Source organism: Capricornis sumatraensis, chromosome 11 (genome assembly GCF_032405125.1).
Source record: "Capricornis sumatraensis isolate serow.1 chromosome 11, serow.2, whole genome shotgun sequence".
NCBI lineage: Eukaryota > Metazoa > Chordata > Mammalia > Artiodactyla > Bovidae > Capricornis > Capricornis sumatraensis.
Window position 1 is genome coordinate 40,078,328 of NC_091079.1, and position 14,658 is coordinate 40,092,985.

General features: G+C 41.8%; 1 pseudogene; it reads right to left on the reverse strand.

Annotated features, from left to right (window-relative positions):
• Positions 1 to 591: 591 nt before the first annotated feature.
• Positions 592 to 14,658, reverse strand: part of LOC138088301 (protein-L-isoaspartate O-methyltransferase domain-containing protein 2-like) — a 67,725-nt pseudogene continuing 53,658 nt past the window's right edge.

Below are 14,658 nucleotides of genomic sequence, written 5' to 3' on the forward strand. Positions count from 1 at the left end.
CATACTTTCATTCCTCCCCCCATCAGGTTTTTCTTTTTCTAAATTACAATTGACAACTCATGTAAGATTTCGTTATTTTACTTAAAATAAGGGAGCTTTTCTGTGTCTCCCCGCTCCAGAGAACTGCAAGATTTAGTGAAACTCAGTGCCAGCAATTAGGAGGTAGATACTGTTAAATTCAAACTTGGACATCGGCGTGTCCCACTCAGAAAAGGTTTTATACACGTAAAAACCTGTGCTTTCTGTCTCATATTTTATAAGCAACACGGGTTAATTTCAATTTCAGTTTTCCTTTCTGATGCAGACACGTGTACCTCGCATAAGGAACAGTCTCCCAGCCACCTTTGCACACAGACCTCAGTGTTTCCTGAGACGGAAGTCAGCGCCTCCTCCAGGGGCACTCACCCATTTGAGAAAACATTCTCCCTTGCATCTTACCTTGTAAACTATGTTCACAGAAATCGGACAGAGGAAGGAGTGTTCTAGAGGAAAGTCAAGGACTGGAGATGCAGAGCCGAGCCCCTGCTTCCCCAGTGCACCTGTGCAGATGGTGCTCCAGGGAGGCGCGGCCTCCTCCCCTGGACCACAGACCTACTTTACTCTGTGATAAAGCAGGTAGTACTTCAGGGGATCTAGCAGAGGGAGGCCCAGGAGCTTCTCACGCAGGAAGTTCACCGGGGTCCCAGGCTCGGCTTCTGGTGGGGTGGTCACCTCTTCTTTCCCGCCACTCCCCATCCAGGTCTCCAGAGCCATTGTCATCAGAGGGATTGGAGATCCGACTGGCAAAGACCTCTTCATGCAAAAAGACAAGCGTTTTCACTTGGCGGCGGCGAACTCTCCTTCGTTTAAACCTGGGAGTGTTCTTCAGTCTGTTCCCCGTTTCCGTTCCCTTCTTTCTGGTGAATTATCTTCTTAACGGTGCCCCGGATGGCGATGCGGGCCAGGTCCTGGAGACTGTGAACCGCCAGGGGTATCACGTAACTGGACGAGCCTCAGCTTCCCTGACTGACTGGCAGGGCTAGATCAGCGGAGCAGAGGAGACGGCCAAGAAACCTGCTTCTTGGTTTCCCAAGCGGAAGGGCCAGTGCGCGTTATCTCCGTCACTTCTCTTGCAGCGGCAGGACCAGGACGCCCCCAACCTTGAGGAGGCTCTTCGCGCGCTGCTCCTGCTCCCTCTGCACACCTGGCCCTCAGTCCACCCGGTCATACTGAGAACAATCCGGAGAAATCTCCAGGCCATTGCCAGTAACGAAGGAGGGTTCAGAGCAGTCAAACTTGTCGAAGCTGCCGCTTGTCCTGATAAAGAAGTCCAGCTTCTGCTTTGCGTACTCTGTCACATCTGAATGGAGTTCCACCGCGTGGTTCACACCCAAGGGGCCGACGATGAGCTCCACCATGGAGCTGAGGTAGCCAGTGCCGCTGCCCAGATTCAAGAAGGAGAGGCCAGGCTGCAGGTCCAGGGCCTCCATCACCTCCGAAGAGATGCACGGAGCAGAGAGGTGGATGCTGCTGTTCTTCCATGCCATATGCCTTCTCTAAATTCGAGGTAATAGTCTGCACAGTCAATAGCTCAGAAAGCCTGCACCTCCAGCTCAGAGTGGATGTACTGAGCCTCCTTCAGATTGTCTGTCAGCTCATTGTCATCACCAGTACTTAAGGCACCTCCTATCTTCGAGATAACGCTTAGGCAAAGTTACAGCTCCTTGGGCACCTCTCGCCCATCCACCTCCCACCATGCAGCCTGGACCTTTGCCGCCATAAACATCCACCCAGTCATGAGTGTTCTTGATGCACAGTTTCTCCAGATGTGAAAATACAATGTATATTTCATTCTTCTTTCATGAAATGTGACTGTTGACAACCTTACCATTTGGAATACTGACTTCCCTGCTATACAGAGCACTCATGTTATAACTTCATTTAAGGCACTGTAATTCTGAACACTGATCTCTCTTTTCACATTGAGGGTGACACCACTTTCAGTGATAGCAACCTCAGGAAATGTTTGCCTAATCAGTCACATGACTAGTGAGGGGTGTACTACTCTTCTGGTTGACCAAAATACATCACCAAGTCGGGAATTTCTAATAGAGAACCTGAGACACAACACTTTTTTACAAAAGTGGAATAGTTGTGTTTCAAGTCGGTCTCCATGGTTTGGAGCTAAACTTTCTAACCTGACCTTCACTTTGGTGCACCTGTTTTGTGTTTTGTATACTTGTTTGCAGTCTGTCCATCTCACCTTGCATTTCTACAGTTATACCAGGATTCTGGTACACCTCGGTAGCATCATCCAACAGAATGGAGTCAGACTGGACCCCTTGGGGAGCATTTGTCCAATGACTCCTCCATGATGTTGACAGCATCATCAAGATGCCTATATATATGGATAAACTGCCACTAAGCAAAATCCTACCCAAGCAAAAACCTTGGGTAAATTAATCTACCCCAATCAACAAAATTTATAAATACGTGACAGATGTTCAAATCCAGGTCAGCCAAGCCTGGATGTTTCCTAAGCCTGTATATTTTCTACTAATAACTTGATTATAAAATTACTGAGTTGTTTATTTTGCATTTGTACATATAATTCCTCTTTACCTTTAGAATTAAACCACTGACCCCTAAATTGCCGTCTTCTGCTTCTAATTTATTTAAAATAGAACACAGTTTATCAGAGTCAGGAGGAAGAGAAATAACATGTAGGGCATGCTTGCTGTATGCCAGGTTTTAAGCTAGAAATTTCACAAATTTTAATCATTTCCCACTGCAGCCTCCGTCTAGCTTTTTGTAGGAAATCTTAATCTCATTGGGAATTAGAATTACACGGTAGGTTCTATGAAGTGAGAGAGGATAGTCTATCCTAGGGGATTCCCTAGTGGCTCAGCTGGTTAAAAAAAAAAAAAAACCTGCCTGCCAGGAGACAAAAGAGACATGGGTTCAATCCCTGTGTTGGGAAGATCCCCTGGAGGAGGGCATGGCAGCGTGCTCCAGTATTCTTGCCTGGAGAATCCCATGGACAGAGGAGCCTGGCGGGCTACAGTCCATGCAGTCGCAAAGAGTCAGATACAATGAAGCAATTTAGCATGCACGCACACAGTCTGATACACAGTTCACTAAATCAAACACTTCAGCGTCAGTATACCCTTTGGCAGTTTTATTCCTCCGGTTTTAATATTCAGTTCTTTTCTCAGTCAAATGTTCTATAGTTTTGAATACATATCTTCATTAAGAGTTTTAAATATGTATCTTTGTTCAGAGTCAAGTCATGGATTTTCCAAACGGTGTGACAGGAGCAACATTATATTTAAATAGACAGCTCCAACTGATTTATTAAAGTATTGCTTTTTAAACGATGAGCAACACTAATCATTTCTAATGATCAGTCAGGTCTGCAGTGTGTGAAGTTTGCCATGCAGGTTGTAGTCTATAATGAGCCTGTATGGTTTTCTGAACTGAATGAGTTGGGTTTTTAAAGTCCTTTTCTCTACTAAAATACTGAGATTACAAGATTGTCCTCTTGAGTAAAAACATGTTAATATCTTTCTCTTGCTGAGGCTAGGCCATTTTTGAAGCTGGAGGGTAACTGCCTTGCTGAGGAAAGGTAAGTAGCTGCGGTTTCCTGAGAGTGTTAAGTTGCATTGACAGCCCTCTCTGCCCCAGGCCCAGCAGATGAAAACTACTCAATTCTAGATCCAGTACATGGCCAGACACATTTAAAACCTGGAACTATATTTTACAAAAAGATGTTTAATATCTAAGATATTTGATAAAAATTTTCCCCATAGGTTAGGGTATCAAGAAGGGCCATTCATATCTCCAGATTATAAAAAGTTATTGATTAATGACACTTGTCAAGGGTTTAGAAGGTTATGTCATTTTAATCAAATTCACACTTGGAAACAAATTTCCTCTCTTTTGGAAAACACATAGTTTTATCTCAAGATAAGACAGCATCAGTTGAATAAAGGTTGACAATTTGTGTTCATGGAGCTAGACGATTGATTTAAACTTTGATCTTTCAAATTTTCTGTGACATTGGAGACATTTTGACTCTGAAACATTACACAGCTGTATCTTGTTGGAAAGGTCCAGGAAAAGGTGACAACTGATATCAGTATAATACTGATGGAAATTAGACCCACTCCTGATTCCTACAACAGTGTTTCCAGGTATCACTTTCCCCTGCAAAATAAAAAATACCTTATTGAAATGAAGGAAGGATGCTCTAGAAAACTGGGCTGTGTGAGATGCCCGCACTCTTTATCTTCACCTGCTCTGACGTACTCCCTGTCCTTTGACCTCTACCTCATCCTGGTTGCAGTTTTTTAACCGTGCCCCCCGTCTTTTGTATATTCTTTCAGTGCCTAACTTTCACCATGATTTTGTGACAGTTAGTCACTCTATTTGATTGCTTTTTATACATTCTTTACTCTATAACCTCTGCTGACAGGATAAATAAAATCTTCCCAAAGCATTAGATACAATGATTTGAATGCAAATCCTCTAGGAGCCTCTACACAATTTTTCAAACTTATGTATAATGTCATGTTTTGAGTGTTTTATTACACTTACTCAATTTAAGTTGAATTAGGCAAGTGCTATGTCTTATTCTTCCTATATTTGGATTTTTCCTCACCTACAGTCTAGCACAGAACATGCACAATCAAGGTTCATTGAATTTAATTAAATTCCTTTTCCATGGAATTTGGGCTTCCCTTGTGGCTCAGCTGGTAAAGAATCCACCTGCAGTGTTGGAGACCTGGCTTCAATCCCTGGGTTGGGAAGATCCCTCCAAGAAGGGAACCATTACCCACTCCAGGATTCTGATTGGAGAATTCCATTGACTGGATAATCCATGGCATCACAAAGAGTCGGACACGACTGAGCAACTTTCACTTCACTTTCCATGGAAAGACGTTCTTGATTCCATTCAACAGTTGTTTTTCAGTGTCCATTTCTCCAACTCACCTGACTTCAACATCACAGCATAATGGACAAGCAAGTTTCTTCTCAGATATCATGACATATTTTGCTTCTCCTGATTTTTTGCCTGTTCGTATACTAATCCAAGCAAAGATGATTGCCAGTCTTGAAAGTGGAGGAAACTCAGTTAACATGCGCCAGTTTATACATCTTGGCCACACCCTGCAACAGCAATGGTGCTTCCCACTCATGTATCAGCGAGGCCAAGCAGGGACCTTGAACCTGTGCCTCCATCTGTGTAACAAAGGGGACCCACACTCTCCTCTGCAGCAGGATTAGAGGGGGACCGCTGCACTATAAGCTCCAGAGCCTGGATAAAATTGTCACAAAATTGTTAATATGATCCATTTAAAATGAATTGAAACATCTACATAAAGAAGCCGAAGACTGCTTAAAGAGCTATCAAATCTAAGGGTTTCCCAGGTGACACAGTGGTAAAGAACCTGCCTGTCAATGCAAGAGATGCAGGTTTGATCCCTAGGTTGGGAAGATCCCCTGAAGTAGGAAACGGCAACCCACTCGAGAATTCTTGCCTGGAATAGTCCATGGATAGAGGAGCCTGGCAGGCTACAGTCCATGGGGTCACCAACAGTCAGATACAACTAAAGCAACTTAACATATCAAATCTAAAATTCTCAGGCCAGTATTCCAACATTTAATCTAAGCTTCAGTTTGCTAATGTGGTTGGCTTTCTTGAAATTCTGGACTTTACCAGTGGAGACCTCGTCAATGGTTGTGAAAATTTTTAAGTGTAGTGTATGTGAGTGGAAGCTGCTAAGCCAAACTTTCTTTTCCAATGCTATAATTAGGCTTCCCAGCCATCCAGTATGCTTAATAATAGCATAGCTTCCATCTTGGCCAGAATATAAATACCAACAAGGAAACATGTTTCTGGAATGCAGCTGTATTCTTGTTTTTACCATGCCAGTAGGCAAGAGACGAGGCATTTGGTTTCAATAATCTGAAATGACATGTAGAATGATCTGCATTGATAACACTCGCTTTTTACTAGCATTATTTGTTCACCCATTACTCTGAGTCCAGTGATCATTGAATTATTTTTTAAATAAACTTCCTTATTAATTCTGAGTATAAATTGTCCTCAGCATGGTTTTTGGTTCCCTGACTAGGTGCTGGTCATGTTCTGACACCCCAGATATTTTCTATCTCAGCCCCAGGTTTGCTCCATTCATAACCTAATCACATTGTAAACCTGTTCATGACTGTCTACTAGGTTTTTGCCTCTATTTCTATCTAGAATATGACCTACAACCACAAAATTCTGCCTTTTCAGAGAAAGAAAAATATTGCACAACATCCCTTATATGTGAGATCTAAAAAAAATTATACAAGTGAACTTACTTACAAAACAGAAAGAGACTCACAGACTTAGAGAATGAAATTATGGTAACCAGAGGGGAAGGATGAGGGGAAGGGATAGTTAGAGTGCTTGGGATGGGCATGTATACACACTGCTACATTTAAAATGGATAACCAACAAGGACCTACTGTGTAGCACAGGGAACTCTGCTCAAGGTTATGTGGCAGCCTGGAAGGGAGGGGGGTTTGAGGGAGAAAGGATACATGTATATATACAGCTGAGTCCCTGCTGTTCACCGGAAATATCACAACATTGTTAATCGGCTGTACGCCAGTACAAAATAAAAAAGCATAAGACAAAACAAAACTGTGTCCTTTTACTATTCAATTCTCACTGCCTTGCCAAAGTCATATATAAGCCACTTAGTAAATGTTTCCTGAAGAAATGAGTGAATGAGCCAAAACATAGTAAGTTGCTTCTTATAGACCCGATTTCAGTCACATATTTTTTTCCACTGTAGTAGCTTTACAGTAGTTAATGATTTCTGTAACTTGACTATGTAAAAACTGGGTGGATGGATGGATGGATAGATAGATATAGATTAATGATATAAAAATGAATTTTACCAATTTTAACTTGTTCTTGATGAATAACATATCTTTTGACTTTGATCTAAATTGTAGATGCTTGGTTTATTTTATATTTGTGCTTGAATCTTGTTCATAAATAATTTTTTTAAAGGTGTGCTTGAAATAATCAAATAAGTGGATTATGCAGTTGTTTCCTTTTGACCATTATTCCTAAAGATGCTTCCAAATCACAGGTTTCTGAAAATCTCTTTATTTCCCTTATTATAAAAATGATGTGAGTACACGGTGATTCTGAAGTCCATTGAATACACTTCTCTCTTTGTCAGGGAACTCATTCTGTATTTTTTTTCCATAAAGTTCTTTGCAGGAAGATATCGTTAATGTCTGTCCCTTCTCTCTACACCATCTGACCTCATTTGTAAGGTTTCTCCCGAACGCAGCTTGCATGGCTGGGTGCTGCGTCGCACAGAATCACAACATACATTTTGCTCTGAGCTTGTCTTCTCTCCCTTCCCCAGTTCAAGAATCATTAACCTGATTAATAACTTTTCCAAGTTTCTTTTTACCTCCACTTTCCAATTTTTAAGGTGTTTGGCGAGTTTACTTTTTTCCATTCTAAGTATCTTTCTCTTCATCACAAAACAAATCAATTGTTTCAATGCACTAGCCTGGGGGCAAGAAAATCTGCCAGACCCCTGAGAAGAGGCAGCCTCCCTTCAAGTCTGGAGACTTAAGGAGAGAATCTGACAGGAAGAGGGGGAGTAGCCGCAGGGGGCCCAGCACACAGCCCAGGACTGACCAGGAGGAGGAGAGATGGTCCAGAGCACAAGAAATCTAAAGTGGATGCTTAAGTGCAATGCTAAAGTGGATGATTAAAAAGCAGGATTAGTCTGGCACTTTGGGGGGAAAAAAGCTATGACAAACCTATACAGCATATGAAGATACAGAAACATCACTTTGCTGACAAAGGTCCATATAGCCAAAACTATAGTTTTCCCAATAGTCATTTATGGATGCGAGACCTGGACCATAAAGACAGCACCATAGAATTGATGCTTTTAAGCTGTGGTGCTGGAGAAGACTCTTGAGAGTCCCTTGGACAGCAGAGAGACCAAACCAGTCAATCCTAAAGGAAATCAACCCTGAATATTCATTAGAAGGACTGATGCTGAAGCTCCAATACTTTGGCCACCTGATGCAAAAAGCCAGCTTGTTGGAAAAGACCCTGATGCTGGGAAAGATTGAGGGCAAAAGAAGATGGGGGCAGCAGAAGATGAGATGGTTGGATGGCATCACTGACTCAGTAGACATGAATCTGAGAAAACTCCAGGAGATAGTGAAGGACAGGGGAGCCTGGTGTGCTGCAGTCCATGGGGTCTCAAAGAGTTGGACATGACTTAGTCACTGAACAATAACAACAATGTGACAAATAGTATATATATTTTTTCTATGAGAGTAAGTATAACTTTTGGAAAATGTAAAAAAATTAACAGAATTAAGTGTAGTAAAGAAGATGGTAATCTAAATTTGCAATATGTTGTAGGGACAAGCAGAAAGTGATTATTATAAAGATTCAGCTGCTATTGACTAAAAGCCCATGGGGTCTCAAAGTGTTGGACACAAGTTAGTGACTGAACAGCAACAGTCTGGCACATTTATTTTTTATTATATTAACATTTTATATAACACTGGAAGGTGTGGTAATAGCTGAATAAAATCCACACTTTGTATAATTACATGTATATGTATGGGGTTACTCAGTCGTGTCTGACTTTTTGCAACCCCACCAGGCTCCTAGGTCCATGGGATTGCCCAGGCAAGAATACTGGAGTGGGTTGCCATTTCCTCCTTCAGGGGATCTTCTTGACCCAGGGATTGAACTTGAGTCTCCTGCATTGGCAGATGGGATCTGCCACCTGAGAAGCCCCATAATCACATTGAATTATCCAAACAATTTTTAAGACAACAATAACACCACCACCAGCACTGAGTGATAAGATGGAAGGCATGGGAGCCAATATGGTGGGTCTAATATCAGGTGAACATGGAGAACAGGTAAGTGCTGGGGATGAGCAGGCATTTCACACTAAAAAGAGGGAGCAGGCTGGGCATGACGAGGGAAAACTGAAAATTCACATTATGAAATAGAACTGAGAAAATATGTGATTCAGGAAAACAGGAAATATAAAACACACAACAGCCATGGGCACCAAAGAACCACAGGTTTGAAGGGGTTTTTTTTGTTTTTGTTTTTGTTTTTGTCCTTTATCATTATTTTCATAGCTAACATAGTTAACATTGAACCTGATGTTCTTGAATAGAGGTGAATTTCAATTATTTTAAAATTTGCACTATATAGTCCAACTGTTTTAGAATATGTTAATACATTCTCCACATATGTAAATGACATCATTTTCAACATATCATGGCTTAAGACAAGGAAAGGGGTTGACAGAGTGTTATTCATTACAAAATTCTTGTAATTATTTTCAAAGACTAGTTGGAATTTTTGTAAACAATGTATTAACCTGAATTAATCTGAAAAGTAAATTATCTTTTAAACCTTTTTCCTCTTATATAAATTAACGCTACTTGTTGGGGATGTATTGATTTGACTCAATCAAGCAACACTTGTAAAGTTAATGAAAACCAGAGTATCTGCAGATTAAACAGAGGATGACTTGCTTCCCGATGCTGCGTCAACATAATGTGAGTGTTGCTGTTAAATCCTGTTTTCCATTATTGCTGCAAAATGTTATTAAAAGCATTTATGAATTCAAATGATTAAATCTTTTGACCTCCACAAATGAAATAATCCCTGAAGACACGGCATCAAAATTCTAATTTTCCTTCAAACCACTGTATATTTGAAGACTCTAATTAATCCATTAGTTTTTTTACAGGATAAAGTTCATCTTGATTTTGCATCCATTTTAATAACTTGAAGACTTCAGGAGCTGATTTAAACTTTTGATAATTTTGCTTGGGATGTGTTATTATATGGAAAGATTTCCTCAAGCTGTCATCTGCAAATACATAGTCTAAGATACTGCAAATATATTAAAAGTAGCAAAAGTACAATAACCAAAAATAAAAAGATGGAAAATAAACACAAGAGTGTGTTTGCCAAATCCCTTTATCTTATTTTCTTATCACCCTGGCATCTTTTACATATGGTAATGCTAATGTGAAAACAAAGCCTCCTGCCAATAAACTTCTTTAATTTTGCTGTTGCTGTTGTTCAGTCTCTAAGTCTTGACCAACTGTTTGTGACCCCATGGACTGCAGCACACTAGGCTCCTCGGTCCTCCATTATCTGCTGGAGTTTGCTCAAATTCATGTCCATCAAGTCAGTGATGCTATCCAACCATGTCATCCTGTGTTACCCTTCTCCTGTGTCACCCTTCTCCTGCTTTCAATCTGTCCCAGCATCAGGGTTTTTTCCAATGAGTCATTTCTTTGCATCAGGTGGCCAAGTGTTGGAGCTTCAGCTTCAGCATCAGTCCTTCCAGTGAATATCCAGGACTGATTTCCTTTAGGATTGACTAATTTGATCTCTTTGCTGTACAAGGGACTCTCAAGCACTACAATTTAAAATCATCAATTCTTTGGTGCTCAGCCTTCTGAATAGTCCAATTCTCACATCCTTACATGACTACTGGAACTACCTGCTGTAGTCTGAATAAAATATTTAACCTCTCTAATCTGTTCAGTTCAGTCATTCTGTCATGTCTGACTCTTTGTAGTCCCATGGATTGCAGCACGCCAGGCTTCCCTGTCCATCACCACCTTCCAGAGATTATTCAAACTCATGTCCATCGAGTCAGTGATGCCATCCAACCATCTCATCCTCTGTCGTTCCCTTCTCCTCCCACCCTCAATCTTTCCCAGCACCAGGGTCTTTTTAAATGAGTCAGTTCTTTGCATCAGGTGGCCAAAGTATTGGAGTTTCAGCTACAGCATCAGTCCTTCCAATGAATATTCAGGACTGATTACCTTTAGGATTGACTGGGTTGATCTCCTTGCGGTCCAAGGGATTCCAACACCACAGTTCAAAGGCATCAATGTTTCAGTACTCAGTTTTCTTTATAGTCCAACTCTCACATCCATACATGACTACTGGAAAAACCATAGTTTTGACTAGATGGGCCTGTGTTGACAAAGTAATGTCTCTGCTTTTTAATATGCTGTCTAGGTTGGTCATAGCTTTTTTTTTCAAGGAGCAAGTGCCTTTTAATTTCATGGCTGCAGTCACCATCTGCAGTGATTTGGGAGCCCAAAAAAGTACAGTCTCTCAATGTTTCCATTGTTTCCCTATCTATTTGCCATGAAGTGATGGGACCAGATGCCATGATCTTAGTTTTCTGAATGTTGAGCTTTAAGCCAAGTTTTTCACTCTCGTCTTTCACTTTCATCAAGACACTCTTTAGTTCTTCATTTTCTGCCATAAAGATGATGTCATCTGCATATCTGAGGTTATTGATATTTCTCCTGGCAATTTTGATTCCAGCTTGTGCTTCATCCAGCCTGGCATTTCACATGATGTACTCTGCATAGAAGTTAAATAAGCAAGGTGACAATATATAGCCTAGACATACTCCTTTCCTGATTTGGAACCAGTCTGTTGTTCCATGTCCAGTTCTTACCGTTGCTTCTTGACCTGCATACGGATTTCTCGGCAGGTCAGGAGGTCTGGTATTCCCATCTCTTTCAGAACTTTCCAGTTTGTTGTGATCTATACAGTCAAAGATTTTGGCATAGTCAATAAAGCAGAAGTAGATGTTTTCCGGCAACTATCTTGCTTTTTCGATGATCCAACAGATGTTGGCAATTTGATCTCTGGTTCCTCTGCCTTTTCTAAATCCAGCTTGAACATCTGGAATTTCATGGTTCAAATACTGCTGAAGCTTGTCTTGGAGAATTTTGAACGTTACTTTGCTAGCGTGTGAGATGAGTGCAGTTGTGTGGTAGTTTGAGCAATCTTTGGCATTGCCTTTCTTTGGGATTAGAATGAAAATTGACCTTTTCCAGCTCTGCGGCCACTGCTGAGTTTTCCAAATTTGCCGGCATATTGACTGCAGCACTTTCACAGCATCATCTTCCAGGATTTGAAATAGCTCACCTGGAATTTCATCACCCCCACTAGCTTTGTTTGTAGTGATGCTTCCTAAGGCCCACTTGACTTCTCATTCCAGAATGCCTGGCTCTAGGTGAGTGATCACACCATCGTGATTATCTGGGTCATGAAGATCTTTTTTGTATCGTTCTCTTGTGTGTTCTTGCTGCCTCTTCTTAATATCTTTTGCTTCTGTTAGGTCCATGCCATTTTTGTCCTTTATTGTGCCCATCTTTGCATGATATGTTCCCTTGGTGTCTCTAATTTTCTTGAAGAGATCTCTATTCTTTCCCTTTCTATTGTTTTCCTCTGTTTCTTTCCATTGCTCACTATGGACGATCTCCCTATCTCTCCTTGATATTCTTTGGAACTCTGCATTCAAATGGGTATATCTTTCCTTTTCTCCTTTGCCTTTTGCTCCTCTTCTTTTCACAGTTGTGTGTAAGGCCTCCTCAGACAATCATTTTGCCTTTTTGCATTTCTTTTTCTTGTGGATGGTCTTGATCACTGCCTCTTGTACAATGTCACAAACCTCCACCCATAGTTCTTCAGGCACTCTGTCTATCAGATCTAATCCCCTGAAACTATTTTTCACTACTACTGTATAATCATATGGGATTTGATTCAGGTCATACCTGAATGGTCTGATGGTTTTCCCTACTTTCTTCAATTTAAGTCTGAATTTGGCAACAAGGAGTTCGTGATCTGAGCCACAGTCAGCTCCCCATCTTATCTTTGCTGACTGTATAGAGCTTTTCCATATTTAGCTGCAAAGAATATAATCAATCTGATTTCAGTACTGACCATCTGGTGATGTCTGTATGTAGAGTCTTCTCTTGTGTTGTTAGAAGAGGGTGTTTGCTATGACCAGTGCATTCTCTTGGCAAAACTCTGTTAGCTTTTGACCTGCTTTGACCTGAAGTAACAAGTAAATTTGGCCTTGGAGTACAAAAAGAAGCAGGTCAAAGGCTAACAGAGTTTTGCCAAGATAACCTCTCTAATACCGCTTTTTAAATATTTTATTCAGATTATAGCAGGTAGTTCCTAAGCAGAGCTATTAATAGTTCTGAAACCTTTTCTTCCCAGAAACTCATCCAACACCCATCTCTAATATTTCACAATAATCACTCTTTAGGCAAAACCTTTCATATGTGTCTGTTAAAATACAGATGTCCAAGAGGAAACTAGGAGGGAAGACTAGACTAATTAGTCAATCCTAAGATTCATTTAAAGGATCGTAGGCTGCAGTCCATGGGGTCGCTGAGGGTCAGACATGACTGAGTGACTTCACTTTCACTTTTCACTTTCATGCATTGGAGAAGGAAACGGCAACCCACTCCAGTGTTCTTGCCTGGAGAATCCCAGGGACGGGGGGAGCCTGGTGGGCTGCCATCTATGGGGTCACACAGAGTCGGACACGACTGAACCAACGTAGCAGCAGCAGCAGCAGCAGGGTTTATGAAAAATCTTTATTTATAAAGTTTAACCAAATGTGTTTGACTAATCATTTATTTAAGGCCCAGCTCAATTCCGTGTCCACATACTCATTCACTCCCCGACTCGTGTTCCGGCCATAGACCAGGCACTGACCCTCCTGCAGTGACTGGCGAGGTGCATCCTCCAGGGGTGCATCTGCCTTTGCTCAGCACATGGGGCGTTTGGTTTTCCTGCAGTCCTCACAGTGTCTGCTCCCTGCTGCTCACTTAACCTGCGCTGACCCACGTTGCATGTTCCATGTGGAGTCTACCTCCTCTACCTGGACTCTCAGCCCCTGGAGGGTGGTGGTCTTATTCTGTATACAGCAGGGTTCCCAAACTCTGGGGTCGAATGCCTGACGATCTGAGGTGGAGCTGATATAATAACAGAATCAATGTGTGTGTTAAGTCGCTTCAGTCATGTCCAACTCTTTGCAACCCTATGGACTGTAGTCTGCCAGGCCCTTCTGTCCATGCGATTCTCCGGGCAAGAATACTGGAGTCGGTTGCCATGGCCTCCTTCAAGGGATCTTCCCAACCCAAGAATTGAACCCGTGTCTCTTTTTTCTCCTGTATTGGCAGGTGGGTTCTTTACCATCAGTGCCACCTGGGAAACACAAACAGAAATGTACAATAAATGTAATGTGCTTGAATCATCCCAAAACCAACTCCCACTCTTGGTCCATGGAAAAAGTGTCTTCCAAGAAACCAGTCCCTGGTGCCAAAAAGGTTGGTGACCACTGAATACAGCACTGATCAGCATCTGTGAAGATGCTGGGGAAGCTGTCAGCCTAGAAATTGAAAATGTGTTATCCACATGTATGTTCTTTGGCTTCCAACTGGCATGCAGTGTCTCCCTGATCTATTTCCCAGTGCCCTACTTGGGCTGACTGGCTTGTTGCATACACACTGTTACTTCAGTCGTGCCCGACTCTTGTGACCCCATGGACTAGAGCCTGCCAGACTCCTCTGTCCATGGGATTCTCCAAGCAAGAATACTGGAGAGGGTTGCCATTTCTGTCTCCAGGGGATCTTCCCAACCCAGGGATCGAACCCCCGTCTCCTGAGGATCCTGCATTGCAGGTACTGCTGGGAAGCCCCACCCCCGCCCACTGGCAATTTGAACCTATTCCAGAATATCCTGATATATTAACAAATAGGGAAATATTT